The following is a 24,242-nucleotide window of genomic DNA, read 5'->3' as shown; positions in this document are numbered from 1 at the left end:
CGCGCCGGGGGCGGGGCCGCGCGAGGGGCGGGAGTGGCCGGGCCCGGCGGCTGGGGATGGGGGGGGGGGCCAACTTCCTGGGGCCGCCCGTGAGGATGTCGCGACCGCCCCCCGGTGCCCCTCAGCCCCGGAGACGCCGCCGCGGCGGAGCCCGGAGCCCCCCTGCCTGAGGCATCCGCGGCCCGGATCCGGCCCCTCCCCTCCCAGGTGCGGACCGGGTGGGCGGCCGCGGCAGGTGAGGAGGCGGCGGCGGCGGCGGCGCTGGGATCCGCAGGGCGTCCGGCCTGGGTGGGGGCCTGGGGGAGGCCGGGGTGGGGGTGCTGCTCGGCCTCGGCTCTCGCTGGGCGGTGGTCTGGAGGCGCCTCCTCCGTGCGGGGCGCGGCCTGGGACTCTCCCTGCCTCTCTGGAAGTCTCCGCATCCGGGGCAGCTCGCACCTGTCCCAGTAAAAGTCCCTTCAAAGAAAGCATTTCACCTGTGGGGGCAGTAACAGGAGACGGGTCTTTTCAAGTATCCCCAAACGCCTTACAAACCGGCAGGTTCAGTTGGTTTGTGGGGGAAAGATGCCGCTTTACGACAGAGGAAACTGAGTCAGGTACGCGGCGGCCTGGTGCCCCTTAAGCGAGCTTGTCCCTGCTTCCCGGTGGAGGAGCTGTTCGGGCCTCTTGGAAGGAGGCGGCTGGAGTTTGGAGGCTTGGTGAAGTTTGGGAATGTGGTCCCCCCAACCCCGTCCCGCTTTAGGGATTTGTCCTCTGTTCGTTTGAGGTGGTGTGTGAGGTCGTCAATGGACAAGACGGAGAGGGAAGTGGAGCCTCTCTGCAGCGGGCTGCCTCTGAGACATTTCCCCCAGGCATAGGGAAGTATGGCTAGACCAGGGGAGTTAGAGCATGGCAGGCATCTGATCTGCTCAGAACCTGATTTTGGGCTGACAGAAGGTATAAACAACAGCATATTTAACCCTTTTTGTTGGCCTGTCATTTATTCTAGTGGGAAAAAACTGCTTGTGTAATCAAGGAAGGGTGTATCAAGCTCCTCCCAGTCTACCGCAGGGAGGAATTACTATTAGCTTGGAAAATAGGGCTTTACCTACTACCATCCCTTTGCACCGTGGCCGACCTAGTTAGCCAACATCCACAGGTGCATGAGGCCTTCTAGAAAGCAGTTAAGTTCCTTGTTCATCCCCTTTTACAGGTGGTTTGGAGGACAGGGAAGACTTCCTGTCACTCCTGTTGCTGCAGCTGTCTGGGGAGCCTTGTGATTTTCTCAGTGACAGTTCAGGTTACTGCAATGTCCCATTTATTGAGCCATTTTTTTTTAGGAATGGGAGTAGGCAGGGGACATGGTGCTGGGCTGAGTTCCTATACAGAGTTCCAGGGTTGGGAGCTGCAGGGGTGCTTTCTGTTCAGGGCATTTCAGGTTTGATTAACTTCTTTATCCTGTTTTCCCAATTGCATTCTTTTTCATATTCAAGGAAGTAGATGATGGCAAGTATTTCTGAAACATTATGGCATATTTCCTAATTCTGGACTTCAGAGTACAGTTCATAAATTACAGTTGATTTAGAGGTGTCATTTTCTTAAGTTTGGAAGTTGTGTATAACAATTGCAGATTGATGTGGCAGGGCTATATAATAACTTGATTGTGCTTGAAGGAAATGCCCATGTAATCTAGGAGACACCCCCACACTTTAATATCTGTTATCTAATTGCGAACATCAACCCACTAAAAACTTTTCAAATTGCTCGGGTAGAGGTCGAGAGCTGTCACTCGGCCTGTTTACTTTGGGATCAAGGGTTTTAAATCCTCTAAATTGACTTAATTTAACCATTTGCTAAAATATGTACAAAAAGCTGTTCTCAGATTAGAAATTAATTTGTTTTTAATCTTTCTCATGGCCAAGGGGTTGACATAACTAACTGCTTAGCACCATCTAATAAGAATGCATCTTTAAGGCCTCTTAAGATAGCAGTGGAAAAAGCATTATCAATTACCAGCATTTAGAAAAGACAAAACCACAATAACAGAAAAGGGCACAGTTTCTTCTCTAAGCACATGTTCATTGTGATGTTTAATATAGCCACACACACTCATAGGTAAGAATATTGTGCCTAGAACTTTCTGGAAACCTACAGACACCTAAAGAGTGTTAGGGAGACAAATTCTACCTTGATGTCTTATTCTTACTGTAGAATCTTTAATACTGCTATTGTTTTAATGGTAGATTAGAGACTTAAAGAAAATGTTTATTTTGAGAAAGAGAGTGCTGTGCCCACGAGCAGGAGAGGGACAGAGAGAGAGAGAAAATCTCAAGCAGGCTCCGCACTGTCCGCCTTGAGCTCCACGTGCAGCAGAACCCATGATCCTCAAGATCCTGACCTGAGTCGAAATCAAGAGTCAGTCACTCAATGGACTGAGCCACCCAGGTGCCCCTAGAGATTTTTTATGTCAAACTTGTACTGACTGTAGTGTTTATGTTTTGGGATGAAAGTTTTAACCTGTGCACCTTTAGAATCTCCTTACCTCTGCAATACAGAGCTAAGTTGTAATTTAGAGTTTAATGAGAATACATAGTTTCGATTGCTATTGGTGAAGTCTCCAGGGACTAGGTGCTTTATCATTATTATTGTTTGGTAATGATTCCTGGCTATTATTTTTGTTTGGTTACTGGTTATTGGTAGTGGTTACTTGTGTTTATGTCAGAAAGATTTTGGCAATTATAAGGACAATATTTTCTTATTACCTTTTTTTAAAATCTTTTTTAATTGAAGTACAGTTGACACACAAGGAATATCTTTTTATATGCAAACACATGAACTCCCATTCCTTCAATAGGGAAACGGTTTGGTCATTTTCTTGTATCGTGACTTTATATTATCAACAATGTTTTAAATAGGACTTTTAATAAGATATTCTTTTACATCTCAAATGAAAGCCATCCCACATAGGAAGGAATCCTAGGCCTCAGCTCTCCCAGTTTCCAGGATTTATCAGTTGCCGTGGTCAGGACAGTGGTTTTATCTAATCCTATAATGCCATTCTTAGTTTAAATCCATTATCTTCCTCTTAATTAAGATGGTCATGAAGTTTCTTTGCTTTCCCTTGTGCAGGTTGAATGTTCCCCATTTTTGATACATTTGGGCCTGTTAACGTTCTGAATGGGAGCCAAACAGTTGGTTAAGAGAATCCTACTGCATGATCTTAAGCATTTTCCTTTTTCAAAGCAAGCATAAAATCTATGTTTCCTCTGGGGGAAAATCAGCCTTTTGAATCTGTTAGGAAAACCAAAGCTGGTTTTTCCAGCTTTGTACCAATATGAAATCTTAACCTTTCGTTTCTGGTTTTGCCAGTATAGTGACTAGTGACGAGTAGTGAATGATGAGCCAGAGCCTTTGGGAGATCCCCAAGTCTTCCTGAATCAGCAAAAAAAGGTCACATTGTATTCAGTGCAGCCTTCAGGCTTTTTAGTGTGTTTTATTGCAAGGAGTTCCCAAAAGGCAGCGGTTCCTTGAAAGCTGCAGTTTGCAGCTGAGTCACTAAGGAGTTCTTTAAAAATACAGATTTCCCAGCCCCGCCTCCTGGAGGTTTGATTGAGTGGAAAAGTGAAGACCAAGAATCTACATTTTATTTATTTATTAAGAAATTTTTGAAAATGTTTATTTTATTTTTGAGAGACACAGAATATAAGGGGCAGAGAGAGAGGGAGACACAAAATCCGAAACAGGCTCTAGGCTCTGAGCTGTCAGCACAGAGCCCGATGGGGGGCTCAAACTCCCAAACTGTAAGATCATGACCTGAGTTGTGAGATCAAGACTTGAGCCGAAGTCGGAAGCTTAACCGACAGAGCCACCCAGGTGCACTAAGAATCTACATTTTAAAAACCACCCTGGCCTGTATTTCCAAAAAGGTCCCCAAAGCGATTCTGATATGCAGCCAGGTTTAGGAACTGCTGTTGCGTTGCTTTGAAATTCTTTATGAATGATAGTCCTTTTAAAAGCATCATTATGGTATCCAGGATGTTTGATTTGCTAGAATAGCCCATTTCCTAGTCATGACAGATAACAAAGAGCTTTTATAACTTTTATGTAAATTACTCTACAGAGAGCACCCCTCCACCCCTCTCCGCCGTATTATCTATCAGGAGTCACGAGGGAGGGTTGGTGAAAGTAGCCTCCTTTATTTCCTGAGTGGACAAATGAATGATAATGTGGAAACGACTGGAGGTCTGAATCGGTAGTCAAATCTAGTTATGATCAGTGTTGGATAGGAGGGATGCCTGGGAATTCTCCGCATGTAGGATTTAAAAATAAAGCCAACTTGCCAGATGTTTCGCTGCTTCATAGCCAAAGCGCTTTATTGAAAATAATGGAGGTTTAATAGTCAATAAAATTTAGTCACGGGTCCTTTGCTGAGTTCATGGAAGGAAGCTTAGTTGCCTAAGTACAGGACCATCCCAATTAAAACAGAATTGGGGCACTCAACATGTTAGGGAATTAAACTTGGGAAAAGTCTAACAGTTGAGGAAACAAACAGACCTGGTTTTGAATTCCATTTCTTCCACCTCCTGGCCTCGCTACTTCAGACACGTTCCTTAATATTTGTCAGCTTCATTTTCTTCATCCCCAAGATGAAAATAATACCTGGTGGGATTGTTCCATGGATTAAAAGAGAGAAAATACATTCTTTATACATTGCAGGCAATTCCATGAATGTTCACTTCTCCTGCTTTCTGCTAGGATTTTTATTCCAGAGGCTTAAGATGTCTTTCTAAATCTGGCCTTCTCTGTATCTCTTTCCAGGAATATCTACTCTGTCAGCTCTTTTAGAGAGTCTCTGAAAGAATGAGGACTAAAGTTAGGAACTGGATGATATGGGTAAAGGAGAATGAGTCAGAGGACACTCAAAAATGTTTTTAGAATGAGAGGAGTGTAGGCATACATCCAGAGTTACTGTTTGCAGAAATGAATTAATGACATCCACATTCAGCCGTATGTATCCGTCTATCTGGGTGGTAGCGTGGGCACTCGAGTCAGTCTAGGAGGCTGTAAGGGTGGCCCTGTTAAGTAGCAGCTGACATCTATGTCTTTCCTCATCTCCCTTTCACCCTTCTGGTCTCTTTTGTTTCTCTTTCCCTCTCTCCTCCCTTTCAAAGTGCCCTTCCTTTCGACTTGCCAATCATGCCCCAATAATCACAGGCCAGGCCCCTGAAACTCCAGACTGAGAGGTCGCTGGTTGCTAACACCTGTCTCCCAGCTAAATGAATAGGCCCTTTTGTGGGCAGGATGTTAAAAAAGCTGATGAGTACAATACTGGCTTAAAGGACCTATTAATGATACAGCATATGTAAATCAGAGAGTGATTTAAAGCCATTTTTGAGATTTGTTTCTTATTCCATATATTTATTTTTTATGTTGAATTGTGATGTTGGTTGAAAGTTTGTATCTAAGCCTTGAATCTGTTTATTGCCCAAACAGACTAATTTTTGTCATTTGATTGGGAATCATTTATATTCTAAAGAAGTTTCTACCCTTAAGGGCCTTTGTATTGTTCAGCAAATGTCTAACTAGTGTGTAATACAATTAAAGTTTTGTTCACTGCACTGCTGACATAATTAGTTTAATTTCTGCTCCTTATATATTTCTCTTGGCAGCTGGGAAATTAAAATACTAGATGTTGCATAAAACTGCTTTTTTGAGGGGGTGATTTTACTGTCAGTTGAATGGACTTAGGCCCCAGGGTACATTTTTTAAGATGTCTTATTCAACTTTCCTGTAATAGTCTTCTTTCTCTCCATAGAATTAATGTATTAAGGCACATAATTGGCTATTTAAGCATTCAGAAGAGACAATGTTTGGCCTTTACCCCGTGATTATATTTTTTTCCCTACATCTCTTTTGAGGAAATGTGTGTAATTTTTGAAACCCCTAAGTATATTACACTTACGTGGGCATGTGGACTTTTGCAAAGACTGGAGAGTAGAGTGGTGTTCTCTGATAAGGTATATTATTTAATGCCCTCCCCAAATCACCGCTCTGTTCCTCAGATCATAGCGTTTGCAGACCTGATGTGAAAGTGGAGAGGGTGAGCTGTCTGGCAAATCCTCTTTGCAATTTTCCTATGATACGTTTCACAGAAATGGCTCTAGTGTTCAGGAACAGAAGTTGCTGTTGAGGAGACTTTACATTTAATTACTCTAATCCACACTTCATTTCCTACAGGATTCTTGGAGAGATTCTCACCAGGCTGCTGATTTCATGGAGTCGTGACTCTACACAGGTAGTTTTGAGCTCTGTTAAAGGCTTCCAGCCTTTTTTTTTTTTAAATGGAAAGTGACCTTGGTCTGGTAATTTCTCCATTGTCCTCTCCTGTAAAAAGATAAGCAAAACCTTCTTGCAATCTCAGCAGCCTTTTTCAGCAGCTACCCCTCGTGCTGAATCTGAACTTTTAAAAAAATTTTGTACAGCAAGTGTTACTTGACTTTTCAAAGCTGCCCCTCTCTGGTGCTGCGAGCTAGGCCCCCATCTCCCAGTTTAACATGCTCAGGCCTTCTGGAAGCGCGTATAAAGACCCGATCTCATTGTCTCTGGGTTGTGGAGGGACAACCCTGGGACAGCTGTTTGTTTCCCCCAGTCCAGTTCTAAAAGTAGGGGAAGCTCATCCCCATTTGAACTACCAGGAGCCAGTCTGATTGCTGAAAACATTTTAACTGCCTTGATCCTCTTGAAAGAATGCTGCCTAGTCATCCTGAAACTTACAGGAAGTGAGGCCAACCGGAGGCTCTGCTGGCCTCTGAGTGGTTAAATGCAATTCGTTAGTAATCAGTACCATTGTTTATTTGCAACTGCTGGATTATGTTAAAAGACTTGAAAAAAAAAAAAGCTTTTCTTAAGTAAATGTATCATCCTTCTCTCCCACCTCATCTTCATGTTCCACTCTTCTCATTTGCTTTGGAAAATCTTTCCAGTCTCAGTCCAGATCGCATGCATGCAAGCAAACAAAAAAAAAATAGATTCAATTCCAAAATATATAGAAGTGTGTTGTCTCTCCATCATCTTCTGTGAATCTTACCTTTTCCCCCCACTATAATATTTAAGACATCTGCCTGAGAAATAGCCGAACGTCCTCCTATGTCTGCTTCCAACCTTTCCCTAGATCCTGAGTCAGTGGGTCCACCACCAATTAATTAATTATACCTCCTCTCGACCATGTTAAATTATTATTTTACGTGGTGTGGAAGAAGATTCACCGGAGCATAAGGCTTTCTTTGAAAATGCTGGACAAAAGGAGCATTTTATTTTGGAGAAAGAGAGCAGAGTGTTTCTAGAGCTTGCTCTAGCAGGAGCAGGTCAGCTGAAGTTCAGCTAGTTTGAGGAATCTTTAGTCAAGGGTGGTTCTAGGAAGAGGGGGGAATTGTTTTTGCTAATTAGCAGCCATTGTTTGGGCATTTGGGATTTTTTGGAGGGATGAAGAGGGAGAGTTAGGGGCTAAGATTTTGTACAGTTGGAAGGCAGTGGGAGGAATAATTGCAGATGCTAGGACCTTCTCAGCCCACAGTGGGAATTTTTAGTCATTCAATTTCTCTATTTGTCTACTTTTGTTTCTACCTTTTGGGCATGACTAGATTTCAGGTACCATTCTTTGTCATTTTATTTACAGTTGGAAGAATTTGCTTAATCATTCTGAGTGCAAGCTGAAGTTTGCCTTAGCCAGTGTTTGCTATGGAATGGGTGGAACAAGGGATGCCAGAATGTTCCCAGAGAGCTTGACAAAGGCCACTCTACCTTCCTTACTACCCTCACCATAGAGTTGGACCCAGCACTCCAGATAACTCTGAACCATCTCCCCCCTTGCCCACTGGTCTCATCTAGTTAGGTGCTTCCTAACTGGATTTTTGACACAATTGCAGACTAGCAACTTGATGAACAGGGACAGTGAGCCAGCCAGTTAATAGGGGACATAAAAATGATAGTAATTCTGACACTTCACCTCCAGATGATCTTCATCAGGTTCCTAAACTTTATGTGATATCATTTTTGAAGGGCACCTGGGTGGCTCAGTTAAGTGTCCAACTCTTGATTTTGGATCAGGTCATAATCTCATGGGTTGGGTTTGTGAAATTGAGTGCTGTGTTGGGCTCTGTGCTGATAGCGTGGAGCCCGCATGGGATTCTCTACCAATCTCCTGATCACGTGTGTGTGTGCTCTCTCTCTCTCTTTCTTCTCAGCCCCCCATCAAAATAAATAAGCATTAAAAAAAATAATTCATATAGCATATCAACATGTTTCTTGTAGTACTAAAACTGATCCTGAAAATGAAAATACACTGACAATTATATTTAAATTGGTTTTTATTTGAAATACAGGCTGTCCATACCTGCACTGTTACTTTTGGAAAAGTTCATAAACTACAGCCTGAAATCCTCCTTGTCTCATCTTTTTAGAAACAACACAAACATAAAAATAAGTCACTGGTTTTATTTGGGAGGGATTGCAGAAAATCCAAGAGTTCTGGGGCACCTGGGTGACTCAGCTGGTCAAGGACCAAGGATCATGACCTTGATTTCTGCTCAGGTCATGATCCCAGGGTCATGGATCAAGCCCTGCAATGGGCTCCTCACTGAGCATGGAGTCTGTTTAAGATTAATGATGATGATGGTGATGATGATGATGTTGGGAAATTCTGAAATTCTGCCTTTATTTTGCAGAAGAGGAATTTAAGGCACTTTGAATAGCATTGTTCTAGGTAGTTCTGAGGACATTGATAATCATTTTCTTCCTCGAAACCTGTACATGAAACAGCCAAAGCTCCCATTCCTACTTGGGGAGAGAAGTTCCATCGCCTGGTGATTTTGCTAGATCAGAATCACAATTTTACTACTTGGAGATTAGGCAAGAGATACTTACCTTTAATATGCTTAAGAATGAGGCAGTAGAACTTGGATTTGGAGGGGTATTTGTTTTTGTTTTTAAATGTTTTATTTATCTCTAGGAGAGAGAGAGAGACAGCGTGAGCAGGGAAGGGTCAGAGAGAGGGAGTGACAGACTCCAGGCTCTGAGCTGGCAGTCAGCACAGAGCCCGACGCGGGGCTCGAACCCACGAACCGCGAGATCATGACCTAAGCGAAAGTCGGACGCTTAACCGACTAAGCCACCTAGGCGCCCCTGGAGGGGTATTTGTATCAGGAGGGATATTTACCTCTTTTGGCTAACCACTAAAAAGGAGTTTTCAACCTCTTGGCCTTACTGTGAGTAGAGTTACTCACAGTTACTAAAAGCTGCTTAAAAGTGAAAGACAGAAAATAAAATGTGGGAGTGTGCAGTTTTTTTGAGGCACTAAAGTTGCGTTTGCTTTTTTAGAAGCCTTTTGTAAGTAGCCTAGGAACAAATATTACTAGTTTGTGTTGCTGTAATGTCACAATGAATGTAGATATGGAGCAGGGGGGAAAAATCTCTGCGGGCTTTGCATCCTGGTTTAATTGCTTAGTTGGATAAAATGTCAAACTTGATAGATTATTGGAGCTGTTATTTTGGTGGTTAAACAGAAATGAAACTGTTTGGATGTTTTCAAGGAACACTGCTCCCTGTGTCTGGACTTTGCACTGGAGAAAGTTTCAATTGTTCAGGAGCGATACTAGTTAGAAAATGCAGCTTCTGTGGCTCCTAGCACAGCTGTCTAAATTACCAGCTCTGTTGGGGCCTTTGGACAAGCATGGTTGAACACTTTTGGAAACAGTTTATGTTTCTGATTCCAAAACGGCTTGGCTGTTCCCAGATTAGTTGGGAAACCTAGAAATGGAGGAAGGTATGGCATTGTGTCTAGATTATTCAAGTCAAAACGTTTTAAGTGACTCTTGAACAAACTCCCATCTTTCTGACTGGGGCGGAGTGGGGGGTAGGGCTGTAAAGAGAATGTTGACTCCCTGGGCCTTTCTCTCCTAGTTACTGACTGTTCAGTAGGATAGCATGTTGTCAGGCCGTGGGCCAGCCTACAGAGGACTTTGGTTTTTATAACCTTGATTAGGAAAGAAGGATGGGGAACATGAGTGTGAGGATACAGCTGTTTCTGAAAGGCTGTGCCTGCTGTGTGAAGCCTTGAATTTGCACTTTGACCGTTTGTTTGGTGAAGGATGTTATAAAACTGTCTCGACAAAACAGTTCCCTTTCCTATTGAAATTATATTTTGCCCATGAGAGTTTGGGAAGCATTAGGCATACTCAACAGGATTTATTTTATTCCATTGTGTAAAAGGATACTTTTTTTTCTGAATGGTATTGTATGCATTCTTTGGTGGGCGTCAGAGGAAGGCTTATTCTTGTCTAATAAAAGTATGAGAGAATTTGGTGTAAGTCTGATGAAAAGACTTTTTTTCTTTTTCATTTCTTTTGCTGTGTGATACTTGTCTCTGTGCCCTATTTCACCTGTGTAAAAATTACCAACACTCCCTGTGTACTTGCCATGTGCAGGGACTTTACTGTATGAATTTATTTTGTCCTCCCAACAGTTTTATGAAGCGTGGGTACTAGATTCCCTGTTCCACAGATGTGAAAACGGTGCACAGAGAAGTTAAGCGATGGGCGCAAGGCCACACAGTGTTTGAACCCTTCTGGCTGTGAGGTCCAAGCTTTTAGCTGCCAGGCTATAGTGGCCTCATAGGCCACTGGCCATCTGTTACCATTACTTTTCAGAGTGTGTCTTCAGAAGTAGGTTCCAGTTCATATAGTGGTGGGCTTTGAAATTTTTTTATACATGGGCCTCCTTGTATGGAATGTGATTTAAAAAGAATATTAGCGGAGGCCTGGGGTGGCTCAGTTAGTTGAGTGTTTGACTCTTGATTTTGGCTCAGGTTATGATCCCAGGCCCCACTTGGGGATCTGCGTTGAGCATGGAGCCTGCTTAAGATTCTCTCTCTCTCCTTCTCCCTCCCTCCCTCTGCCCCCTCCCCTGCTGGTTCTCTCTCTCTTAAAAAAAAAAAAAGACGTTAGCAACACTTGTTACTTATTTTACTAGTTTTAGTTTATTCCTAATTCTAACATTAAAATTGTATTTTTAAAATTTTATTTATTTGTTTTGAGAGAGAGCAAGCAAGTGGGGTAGGCACGGAGAGAGAATCCCAAGCAGGCTCCGCACTGTTGGTGCAGAGCCCAGCGCGGGGCTCAAACCCATGAACCACGAGATCATGACCTGAGGTGAAATCAAAAGTCGAATGCTCAACCAACTGAGCCACTCAGGTGCCCCTGTAATTGTATTTGTTGTTTAAACCCAGTCACCCTTAAAAGCACATTTGGCTAAACAGCTAAAGCATTGGCTTAGAAGAGGATTTATTGGTGGCGTTTCATTTCTCATTTATTGTTCTTCTGGTGGGGGCACTGGCTTCCTGTTTGTCAGTAGGCCTTCTCAGTAAATTGCCTTCTACATAAGACATGCAGACGTTCAGGCCTCCTGTTGTAAGTGATGGTGGAATAAATGGTGATAGGCCATTTTCAGGAGGAAGTCCCAATCAGTATAGAAAATAAAACTTTGAGGGGCGCCTGGGTGGCTCAGTCGGTTAAGCGTCCGACTTCGGCTCAGGTCATGATCTCATGGTTTGTGGGTTCTAGCCCTGCGTTGGGCTCTGTGCTGACAGCTAGCTCAGAGCCTGGAGCCTGTTTCAGATTCTGTGTCTCCCTCTCTCTCTGACCCTCCCCTGCTCACGCTGCCTCTCTCTCTCTCTCTCTCTCTCTCTCTCTCAGAAATAAATAAAACATTAAAAAATTTTTTTAAAGAAAGTAAGTAAAACTTTGCTATCTGGGTTTGAGACACATGTCCCTTTTCCCCTGCACATGAGACCCTGTGAGCACCGGCCTGAAGAATCACAGAAGCAGCATTATTTACATTTTCCCTGCTAATCTCTCTCTCACATTTTTGGAGAATGCTCCTGAGACTTTTGTAAGAAAAGCTATTTGTAGTAAGGAGCCTGTCACATGTGAGGTGCTCTGCCTGGTAACCACGTCTTTCACAATTTCTTAGTCTTACTGCTGCAGTGTTCAGATGCTTTTGATTTCCAGCAGGACACTTTTGGCTGAGTGCTGAGCTGACACTACAGCAGAGTTCGCTTTGTGTGGGTTGCTTCTGCCTTTTGGCTCATTACTCATGGCTCTGGGGGAACTCAGACGGAAATACAGGGAGGGATGGGGCACAGGTAATGCCTGAAATGTATCTCAGGTGCTTGGGCCAGCAACTGATCCATGCTTAGAGAATCTTTCTTTTTTTCTGGCATGGTAGGAACTGCAAAATATAAGAAATGTGCTTTGCTTTACAAAGCTTTCTGGGTTCCCCGTAGTGATTGGACAGTTGAATGAGTAATTGCACTTTTATAGTCACATCATCCCTAATCCTTGGCAACCAGCGATCTGTTCTCTGTATAATTTTGTCATTTCTGAAATGTTATGGAAATGGATTCACGACAATATGTGACCTTCTGAGATTGGCATTTTTCACTTAGCACGATGCCTTCCATGCAAGTTGTGTGTTAAGGTAGTTCATTCCTTATTATTGAGAAGTAGTATTCTGTGGTGTGGATATACCACAGGTTTTTTTGTTTGTTTGTTTGTTTTTTTAACCATTCACCTATTGAAGGGCATTTTGGTTGTTTCCAGTTTTCGGAATATAAATAAAGCGGTCACAAACATTTGTGTACAGGTGTTTTGTGGACACAGGTTTTAATTTCTCTGGATGAAGTGCTCAGGAGTACAAATGCTGAGTCCAACGGTGAGTATATGTTTATTTTATTTTATTTTTTAATTAATTTTTAAAGCGTTTTATTTATTTTTGAGAGAGAGAAAGTGTGCATGTGCAAGGGACAGAGAGAGAAGGAGACACAGAATCTGAAACGGGCTCCCGGCTCCAAGCTGTCAGTACAGGGCCCCATGTGGGGCTCAAACCCATAGACCACAAGATCATGACCTCAGCCAAAATCAGACGTTTAACTGACTGAGGCACCCAGATGCTCCTCATTCATTCATTCATACATTCATTCATTTATTAATGTTTATTTACTTTTGAGAGAGCACGCGCACGAGCAGGGGAGGGGCAGAGAGAGAGGGAGACACAGAATCCGAAACAGGCTCCAGACTGAGCTGTCAGCACAGAGCCTGCTTCAGATCTGTCTCCCTTTCTGCGCCTGCCTCCCTGCGCTTGTGTTCTGTCTCTTTCAAAAATAAGTTAACATTAAAAAATAATGCTATTTGTCTGCATCCTTGCCAGCATTTGGTATTGTCACCATTTTTTAATTTTAGCTTTTCTAGTAGGTGGTGTATCTGGCTTTTAAGTTCATTAGATAACTTAGTAAAGCCGATTTGACGAAGAGAAAAGATTTTTGAGCTGCATGGTGTTAGCCTACTGTGTGGCTCTGCCTCAGCACAGTGTTCAGTGGTCTGTTGACTTGCTCTTTCATCTCCCTGCCATGGTTTCCATGAAAGAAGGAAGAGCAATCGAGAATCACTGTGGGGGACGCAAAAACTGTGAGCACAAGCCACTTCCCTTTACCCGGCAGTACCTAGCACACCACCACTTCTGACACAGCGCTGCCAGTGATGTGAACAGATAGTGCCGTCCCCAAACTATGATTTCTGGTTAATTCTTTAGAAATTTGCCTCAACAAATAGAGCCTTAAATGTGCTGAAAATTGGTTTTACAGTGCCCCTACCAACTTTTTCACATAGTTTCATTTTGTCAGGTGATCTTAGGTACCCTACTTCTGGTAATACTCTAGCTTACATCGCTCATTTAAAAATACTAAAATAGCACGAAAGTGTACATGTAAAGCACAAGGTAAACCCCATCCTTACCAGAAGTAACTACTATGAAGTGGTTCTAAACTTTTGAACTATATGTGTTTTGTATCTTTTTTCACTCTATGTGTATACATATGTGTATTCTGTGTGTGTGTGTGTTGTGTGTGTGTGTGTGTGTGTGTGTGTGTGTAGTCCCCACCTGCTGTTGTCTTAATGCTTTTTTTTTTGTTTTCAATGGAGAGTGTATTATGGGAATTTTCCCTTGATTTGCTTTTAAAGTGCTTCAGCTTGGGATACTGTTGTGTTCTTTCTCTAAACCCTTTTTTGTTCTCTTATAAAAGGCAGGAGAGAAAGCATGAGAGATACCTTTGAAAGACCTAAACAAAATATATTTTATTCTTCGTTACATGAGTTTGGGTTGAAATAAGGTTGTAGCTTTATTTGCAAGGAAATCAGCAGAATTCCGGATGTTGGAATCTATCCACTTTATTATAAGTAATGCAAGTTTGATTTTATGAACCTCGAGGCAAGCAAGAACTGTGAGCACAATAATCTATGGAGAATGTACAGTCCTTGGGGTATTAGTCTACTCATCAGGTGCTTAGTCAGATGGAGTGTTTTCTTAAGTGCTACTGAAATGCACAGTTCAGTCTTTATTTTGAAATCTCTCCTGTCTACCGTCTCTCTTCCATTATTTTGATTACCTTGATGGGACATTCAAGCTGTGCAGCGGTACTCTTTTATTTCCACAGCCTCCATAAACCAGTTTGAAGATTGACTGTAGGTGAATGGGTAGTTTTATCTACTTGGCTAGAAATCACCCATCCAGATGAGACACATGTCAACAGAGGCCCCCTAGACTCGGGCACCTGTGAGAAGCTAACTTAAATCTTGTGGCATTTTTAGTGGAAACCAAAGTGAAAAGCTAGAAAGTTTGACTTAAGGCAGGGAGTAGAGAGAAAAAGAGAGTGTGTGTGGATATATTTGAGGAGGAGAAAGAATCCAGAGGTGTACACAGTAAAGAATGGTGAATTCAGGAAATCTTCAGAGTTGAACCACAGAATCTTTGTTCTGAGACAGTGGTTACTGGGGACACTGTAGGACATGAGCTTACTAGTCACTTCATTATGAAGCTATGGGAGTTGTTTACGTGATGGAGTTGGAGGACAAGGGCCTGTCCCTGCCCTTCTTCTGTATTAGCAGCTCAGGAAAAAAAATGAATTAATAGTTGTGTAAAGAAAATTACACTATCAAATGATTCCTAGGTTTCAAAAGTGAGCTGCTCAGGATAGCAGTTTGGTCATGCTGCTGACTTCCTTTCCTTCCATCTTGTTATTAGGGCCTCTGATTGTGTCCTGTCAGCTTTGGAGTCTTCCTTTTCCCACAGCCTTGCTACTTTTTCAATTCCCTGACATTTAGGGATCTAGTATTTCACTGTGCCGAGGTAGGCAGTTGCTGTACCCTTGATATTGGATACCTTTCTGAACTATTACACCACAGTGGATAATCAGATGCCCACAATTACATTATAGAACAGATTCTGGTCACTACCAGCAGGGACAGACTCCCATCACGTGCCCTCACACAGCTTGGAGGGGGCTGGGAGGTTGTTTTGCAGCAAAGTGCTGTGAAGCAGGTTCCTACACCTGAACGTGAAAGTGGCTCGTTAGACTGCTTGGTCCTTCTGGCCCCGAGATGGAATGATCCCCGGCATGGCGACAGTTTCTGTTTCCCAGGAGAGGCCATTTTATACAGGAGGTTTGTGCTTCAGCCTGCATTGGCTGATGCTGTGGTGATAAGTTGGCATTTGGGTACTCTCAAGACATATGAGCTAGATAGCATCCCATGGTTTGAATTTCTGGGCAAAACTGCCTCATCAGGAAGTCAAGAGGCTCTACTTTCAACCTGTGCCTTTTGGGAGGTTTTATCCTTTGTTTTATTTGACTATCCTGTTGAGTCAAGTGAACTTTAATCTTTACAGCCGTAAAAATTCCATTAAGCCCCTTGTACTGCATCCCAGGTGTGAAAGTGTCTCAGTATAACAACTGTGGGTGACAGAATCCTTAAGAGTAGTTAGGATAATTGTCTCTGGAGGTTTGAAGAAAATAATGGTCCACTTGACAAAATAAATACAGTTCAGTTGTTATCCTCTTGGCCATTCTTGTGGGTCGGGGGACTCATGTCTGTGGCATACTCACAGAGACTGTGGCTCATTTTGGTGGTCTTTGAAACGAAACTTTTTATTGTGAGCAGTGCTCAGGGAACATAGTTATATGACTGGTCTCTCAAAATATCTGAGGCACATCTGCATCAGAATCAAGTGGGTGTGGGAGATGCTTATTGAAAATTCTGATCCTGGGGGCGCCTGGGTGGCTTAGTCGGTTAAGCGTCCGACTTTCGCTTAGGTCATGATCTCGCGGTTCGTAGGTTCGAGCCCCGCGTCGGGCTCTGTGCTGACTGCCAGCTCAGAGCCTGGAGCCTGTTTCAGTCTGTGACTCCCTCTCTCTCTGACCCTCCCCTGCTCACGCTGTCTCTCTCTCTCCTAGAAATAAATAAAACATTAAAAAAAAAAAAAGAAAATTCTGATTCTGGGGCCTCTCCACCTGTGCTAATCCAGAATGTCTGAGGGAGTGGATGGGAAAGAATTATTTTCAGTAGGCACCCCTGTGGATTCATAAGTACCTAGAATGGATTCTTGAGTATCCTAAAATTTACTCATTTTTCATGTTTAATTTCTGTGATTTATGAGATGATAGATGCTTGGTTGACGCTCATTTGTCTTTTTTGAAGAGGAGGTACTCTAGTTTAAAAAAAAAAAAGAAAAAAGATTAGAAAATCCTAGAACTCCAAAGATAAGAATTTGGCAGTCACCCTAATTCTCAAGAAGGTGAGGCAGCCACTGGTTTCTGGACACTTGGGTTTATCAATTCAACCTCTTCTCCATAAGAGAAAGGATATGGACATAAATAAGATTAATTTTGTTGAAAAGAATAAATGTATTGGAGAGGGGGAAGTAGGTAAAAGGGAGATCGTAAGATGAAAAAGTGAGAAAGGGAAGAGATTAGTAAATGGTAAAACATTTAACCCAGTTTTAAATTACCAATATTTGAATATGTGTTCCTTGTTAAAACAAAAACATTCCGGTTCTCATGAAACTAAAAATACCTCCTTGAGCTCCCATTGCAGTTCCCTCCCTGATGTTGTATCCTCCCGTATCTTTTTGTATGTATTTGGTAATTCTCTATGGATTTGGAAGATGACAGAATCTAGAGAGGTGAATTTTTTTTTTCTTTGACACCTGCTTACTGTTTTATAATGTGATAATCTCTTGCAGAAAACAAACAAACAAATGTGGCCTATAAATGGCATTTCATATTCCTGTTCAAGAAAAACAGTGAGTGTGTGCAAATTTCATACACACATACACTAAATCTTTAGGTGATGAATGACTTGTCTGAGTTTTAAGACAGTGGATTGAGAGAATTTAATAAGTACAAAGCCACAATTATTTTTCTTATTTCTCATATAAACTCACATACTCCTAGTTTTCGTATAACTTCATAAAACTTCAAGTGTCTGAAGCCATTTGTTCAGATTTAGCATATTTGGAAAGCCCTAACTCTGTAATCCTCAGCCTTTCCAGTCTAAAAGGAACTGGGATGGGTATGTATGGTTATATTTTGGGGAAACTGATTGGAACTGTACAGAACCCCAAACCAGGAAATGATAATCTGCCATAGTTATTCTCACCTGCTAATGGTGTTTATTTTAGGAGAATGAGATTCTCCTGCTTCTGCCCCTCACCCCCCTATCCCCACCCCCCCCCGTTGCTGTTTATATAATTTACATTTACTTCCTGGGTATAGTACCATCTAAATTTTCTCTTCCGTTTTTAAAGTTACTAATATAGAATGAACCAGAAGCTTCTAACAATACTGTTTCATATTTGTCCATTACTGTACGAACTTTGAGAGTTGCTCTATACCAGAATATTGTTATCATCATCTACAGGAATATGTTTTAAAATGTGGTCCAAGAGATAATGGTTGTCAGCTGCTGTGAAACACTTTTATCATTTGAAAAGAACTAATTAACACATACTGTAGGAAAACTTCTTTCTATTTTCTGAAAAGGAAAACACTGAAAGGGAGGAAATAAAAGAGAGAACATTTTATAAAAGCTCAGTGTGGCTGTCCTACTGGAATAATGTAATTAAGGGGAATTAAGCAAGTTGGATAAATAACTTTTTTTTTTTAACTAGGCCCTTGAAAAGGAATAGAATTAAGTAGCATAGTTTGGGGTTTAAACCCCAAATCTGACGGTCTGCACGTACAATTTAATTAACCTAATAGTATTGACTGCATGACAGGCTGGATTGGTAACTATATCTAGAGTTCATACCATGTGGGATCTACCTTGAAAGATGGACAAGGCTAGGTATAGGAGCCTTGAATGCCAATGCTAAGGAAGAGCTGATGACTATGGCAAATTTTGAGCTGGGAACAGAAGGATCTGATACAAAATCTAGTTTCTTTCTTATCAAATGAGAAAACACAGAAAGCAAGGGCTTAACCTTTTGTTTTCTTGGTATAGCACCAAAGCCCATTCTAGCTGGTCAGGGTAAATTCAATAATAATTAATAGCTGTTGATGAACCAGTCATTCGAGAATTGATTTTTTAATAAGTTGGCCAATAAATGAGAATCGACCTAGATTTAGGAGTTTTTCTTTTAAATGCAAGTGGTAATACAGTTTCCATAGATTCCTGTGTTCCTTAAGCATCTGGTAGGTGTGATGGTAGATAATGTAGCTGTGTGTGGCAGCTGGTTAAACAAAAAAGCCTTCAGTTATTTCTCTCTTAATTCGAGATTTTTGAGTTGTCTAAGGAAATAGGCCATAGAAGGACTAGTGGGGGGTGGGGGAGAAGAACAGTGAGCCTGGTCAAAGCTGACAAAAATTCACTCTGATGATTTGACCAGCTAGGGATGACTGGGCAAGTTCCTGAGTCCTCTGACCCAGATGTTCTAATTTGTAAATGCAAAGTAACTTCTTTATCAGCCTCTCTGGGGAAATCTTCAAGGCTGTGAACCTGCTACCTTCTGTAATCTTGCTTCCCTGAGCCCCAGGCTATTCTCAAATGAAATTTCAGAAAGTGACCACTGGAGCCTTCCAGGTAAGGGCTCCAGAGGCAGCTGAGCAACCAGCAGGAGGACAATGAGGAACTTGCTCCTAGTAATCTGCACTCGATTTAAAACAAACAAACAAAGAAACAGTGGGGCGCCCCTTCTTTTTTAGGTTGCACTTGATTGTGGTTGGCTCAGGCTGAGCTGTTTGGGAAAGAGGAGTTTTGCCTAGCGTGAGTCAGCACTGCCCTGGGTAAACCGCCTGCTCTGTTGCAATCTCGCTTACAAAAAAGATACATCCCCAGGCGGCACCATTCACTCTGCCTGAAAGCTGCTGCTGTTGGTTCCTGAGATGAGCTCATCTGAAATGGCTCCAAGGACCTCAGCGGCAGGAACTGGAGGCAGCTTACTCTCTGCTGTGGTAATGTTTTGAAACAGGCAAAATCAGGTAACCCCGGACTGTTTTCTCTTAGTTTCATTTTCATTAGACGGAATGAGCTGCAGGACGAACTGGGCAAATCCTTTGTCTCAGAAGTTCGTTAATGCCTTTGCAATTGGGTGTCTTAAAGTCAGTCCTTCAGCCCTTTGGAGGGGGTCTGAAGGGAGAAGTTTCACTTCATTTGGGATCTGGATGTGCTTTTAGACCTAATTAGATGATCCATTAGGGAAACTTTAGAGAAGTCAGACGCGTCAGGTTTACAGCTTTATCTGTCTTTTGGTCTTGTAGTTTCTGTCCTGTGTTTTGTGAGAAGCAGTTTAGTCAAAACTAAACTGGAAAAGAGAAAAGCAAATGTATTTTATTATCTACCTAATCATTGGGAATATTGAATTACAGGGAACACTGTCTTATTAGTGAGTTTCCATATTTCTGAGGTACTATAAAGCACCTCCCCTCATCCCTAATTATGTTCAAGACTACTACTCTCTCTCCCTTCTCCTCTTCACTTCTAACCGTTTTAGGTCTTCAGCCTCACTGCTAGGCAGTTGCCCCTCTCAAAGTTTGCTTCTCCTCCTTACAGTTACCCCTAAGTGGCCCATATTCTCTTTTACCTCAGCCCTTTAAGGCCTTTACACAAGCCAGCCATCTCTAAAACACCCTGCCTCAACTTAACCTAGCTACTGGCTTCAACCTGGAAGTCACTTCCACAAAATCTCTTCATATTCACCAAGACTGGTACTCAGACTCAGGATAACATGGAATTTAGTCTGAGCCTAAGATATATCAAGAATCAACATCTGTATTGTTAGACTTATATCCACATTACTTGGCACATGGTTCTCAGTGAGGGTAGAATGAGGAAGAACCTATACTGTACTTCCTCAACTCTGATCCTCTTACCAAACCCTTTGTTATTTTAACTTCTACCCACATTACCTTGCTTATGTTTTCCCGAAGAATCCAAGTAAACCCCAGATTACCAAACCCCGTGTTGTGGCTTCAGCCTCCACTTTACTTAATCTCTGCTTGGCATGTGCCCTCTCCCCCAACTCTCTTCATTTGGCTTTGGGGCTGCCTTGTCTCTTCTGAGTTTCCAGAGTGTCCTTCTGTTATTTCTTTGCATTCTCTTTGGACTATCCCATAAATGTTGAGATGCTCCAAGGCTTCATCTTGGGTATCTTTCTATTCTTCCCCACACCTTTACTCTAAGGATCTCAAATATAGCCATAAATTCAGCTATCCTCAGTGTGTCTTACCCAACCCAGCTGTCTGTCCCAAGCTTCAGATCCTTATTTCCAGTTTGATAAACTCTGTCCAATTTGACAAACCTACCAGTGTTTTTTTTTTTTTTTAATGTTTTTTATTTATTTCTAGGAGAGAGAGAGAGAGAGAGAGACTGGGTGAGCAGGGGAGGGTCAGAGAGAGAGGGAGACGCAGACTCTGAAATAGGCTCCAGGCTCTGAGCTGGCAGTCAGCACAGAGCCCAACGTGGAGCTCGAACCCATGAACTGCGAGATCATGACCTAAGCGAAAGTTGGATGCTTAACCAACTAAGCCACCCAGGTGCCCCTAAACCTACCAGTGTTTGAAAGGCATCTTAAATTGTTACGTATGTTATCTCTACTACCTAGTATCAGTTATCTACTTGTATTGCTGTAGGTTTGAACTCTGTTAATTATGTCTACCAAATCTTCCTATTCATTCTTTTTAGGCCTCTCATCATCTAAATATGCTAAATCCATGGTTGCTAAATCCTTTTGATTATATTAAATTGATGTATGGCTTTTCTTCATTCCCACTGTATTGCGTTACTATGCCAGAGGTCAGAAACTAGACATTTTGTTTAATCAGCCCAATGGCTTAAAATTTTGTGTGTAAATACTTTTAGGCAGGGCCTGTACTCTTCAAGAATTACAGGTAACTGGGTGCCTGGTTGGCTGTCAGTTATGTGTCCGACTTCAGCTCAGGTCATGATCTCACAGTTCATGAGTCTGAGCCCCACATTGGGCTCTGCACTGACAGTTCAGAGCTTGGAGCCTGCTTCAGATTCTCCCCATCTCTCTCTGCCCCTCCCCTGCTCATGTTCAGTCTCTCTCTCAAGAATAAACATTAAAAAAAGAATTTAAAAAAGATTATAGGTAACCATTCTCCTAGATGTTAAATACTAAAGATGTCACATTTTACCTGCTTTGCCTCCAGGAATTTGAGTTTATAACTTGTGATTGAGACCCTTATCAAATCTTTTTTGTTTAAGACTTTTATTTTTTGTTTAAAAAGTAATCTCTACCTCCATTGTGGGGCTCAAACTCACAACCCCAAGATCAAGAGTCTCATGCTCTACCGACAGAGCCAGCCAGGTGCCAGCCCTCCCCCCCCACCAAATTTTGACTGGGCTTTTGCCACTCCACCACCATGGGTCTTTCTCTGCTCCTGTCGCCTCCACATCGTTGCCAAAGTTATCATCCTAAAAGCGCAAATCAAATCTTTTCATTCTCAGATTTTCAGAGTGTCATTGGTTCCCTGTTTCCAACTTAGCTTGATAGGTGAAGTCCTTCACAGTTTGACCCTATCCTACCTGTTACTATTACCTGTCTCATCTCCTTCCTGCCCCCATTTTTCTCCAGTCCAACCCCTTCCCAACTTCTCTCATTTTCCCAGGCTCTGGTTATTGCACATTCTTCTAGGACTCTGTGTGTTTTCCTAGTGACCTCCCCCTGACTAGCAAAGTACTCCTCCCCTGGAGACTTACTTCATGTGTGAAACCTTCCCTGCCTTCCTTAAGTAGAGTTATTTCTCCTTATTTGGACTTCCACAGCACTGTTGGTTTCTTCCAGTAAACTGTTGAATTCCTTGACTGAACCTGTTCCCTGGCCTAGAGCCTGACGCCATCAGTGTTTGAAGTGGGTTCCCAGGGTCAAACCACTAGTCCAAACATCTTTATTAGTTAGTCTTGGCAGGATTAGAAAATTCATAGGCTTTCTTATTAGGTGGCATGTTTTTAGTTCTTATTTGATGAACTTGAACCCATGGTGCCTATTCCATACATGTCACCTGAAACCATCAGGTAGCCATTCAAAGTTGATTTGAAGATTTATTGGGCTTGCTGAAACTTAGTTCCACAATATCACCTAACATTTTTATAGTACTTTACAAAATTATTTCCCTTGTATCATTTTATTTGACACCTACAATACTCTGTTTTGAGTAGGGTTTATTATCCCTATTTTACTGGTGATTATAAAGCTACTTTTGAGATTGAAGCCTACATTCATGTGAGACTTCAGAGAGAAAACGTGTTTTTACATTGCATTAAGCAACTGGTTTGTCTCTTTGTAGTTAAATATACCCTGTTGGGTTCTACAGAAAAGTTTGCTTAATAGGCAAGTGCTAAAGATCTTGCCTTTTATAAGACCCTTTTACCATTGAGGTAGAAGGAGGTACCCAGAGCCTGCCTGACCTACAAAAAGATCTTGACTGTGGTTAGAGACCTTGACTGAAATTAATGGTGTGCTCACTCCAACCTCAAGCTTTTCTGTTGCGCTTCATATATCTAGAATTTGTTAAAATCTATTTCAATAATGGAGTGTCAAACCAGGTTGATGAGTGAAGGGAGTCAGTACAAGGTGGAGTAAGTTTCATAATAATTTCATCAGATGATTGCATTTGTAGGGTGGTAACTTTTGTGGTGCTAACATGCCATGTTTGGGACTGTGTGGAATTTGACTGAACCAATAAGATGAACCAAGGGCAAGATGAACCATAAGGGCAAGGAAATAATCTCTGTTAGATACTGGCATGTGACATCCAATTTTGTCATCATTTTCCCCCTGCCTGCATTGCCCCAATATTTGAGAGGATAAAAATGATTAAAAAGTTTAAAACAAGTTCTATAATTGTAAGTTTTAAAAATAGGAATGACTTTAGCCTACATAAGGAAAAGCTAAGGGATGGCTTGATTACCATCTTAAAGTATAAGAATAGTTTTTGCCAGGGGGATTTTAATTAATTGTTCTTCCTGTACTTCAAAGATTTAAGAAGAAATGGTCTTAAGTGGAAGGAGGAGTAATTGTAATGAATATGAGGAAGAGTTTCTTGATCATCAAAGTTGGGAAACATTTGAATGATTGATAAAAGAGAGTGTTGAATTTCTGACTATTTCAGTTTTCTAATACCATGTAGCAAATCACCCTAAAACTTTTCGTGGCTTCAAATGGCAACCATTTTATGCTCATGCATCTGTGAGTTATAATTCAGGGAAGGAGGACATACTGCTTTGCTCCATGTGATTTGATTCGACTGGGGGATCCAGCATGGGTTCACTCACATCTGTGGGCCTCTCTGCTAGCTGTTGGCTGAGACAGCTTGGTTCTCTTCAATGAGGTTTGATACTCTCTTGGTCTCTCATCATTCATTCATCAATATCCTGCTCCTCTTAAGGCCTAGGCCTGGGCATGTTAATCAGTATCTCCTGGAGGGTGTTGGCACATATGAGACAGTCTATGTCCTTTCTTTCAGATAACTGTAAAATGAGGATGGGGTTTGAGGACGGGAACAGACCGATCCAGATGGGTATAACATAGAAGGCAGAATGGTCGGTGCCTAAGATAGGCCTTCTGGTCTCCTCTTGCTTCCAAGACCTGATTGAACCCTCTGCCTGTCATGCTGTACCCTCATAGGGTAGCCTAGTCTGCCTAGGCTAAATTATATCTCATTCAGTCAGCCTATCATTAAAGGAATGTTTTCTGAAACCTCACGTGTTTTTTCTCATAGTTTCTAGCACCTTTTTGCTTTGTAACATTTTTCTGTTTATAGTTTTTACAGTTTGTAGTATTTGTGTGATTATTTGATATCCAGTAGACAAAAATATGTCTGCTTTGCTTTCCAGTATCTAACATAGTACCTGCCTCATAAAAGG

The 24,242-nt window shown here is 42.1% G+C and overlaps 1 protein-coding gene across 4 annotated transcripts in view; it reads left to right on the top strand.

Moving 5' to 3' along the window:
• Positions 1 to 116: 116 nt before the first annotated feature.
• The window catches only part of RFFL (ring finger and FYVE like domain containing E3 ubiquitin protein ligase), a 66,937-nt gene continuing 42,811 nt past the window's right edge, over positions 117 to 24,242 (top strand). For 2 of the 4 annotated variants that reach the window (XM_039220620.1, XM_039220616.1), the window contains exon 1: positions 167 to 235. The gene's annotated coding sequence lies outside the window, so the exon portion shown is untranslated. Of the gene's footprint in view, positions 236 to 12,672; positions 12,742 to 19,223; positions 19,337 to 24,242 lie in introns of those variants that run through there. The other 2 variants (XM_039220622.1, XM_039220617.1) reach the window with 2 other exon arrangements.

This window comes from Hyaena hyaena, unplaced genomic scaffold (assembly GCF_003009895.1).
Source record: "Hyaena hyaena isolate Hyena2069 unplaced genomic scaffold, ASM300989v1 scaffold_898, whole genome shotgun sequence".
NCBI lineage: Eukaryota > Metazoa > Chordata > Mammalia > Carnivora > Hyaenidae > Hyaena > Hyaena hyaena.
The sequence above is the reverse complement of the archived record's forward strand: the minus strand, read 5'-3'. Positions and strand labels throughout refer to the sequence as shown.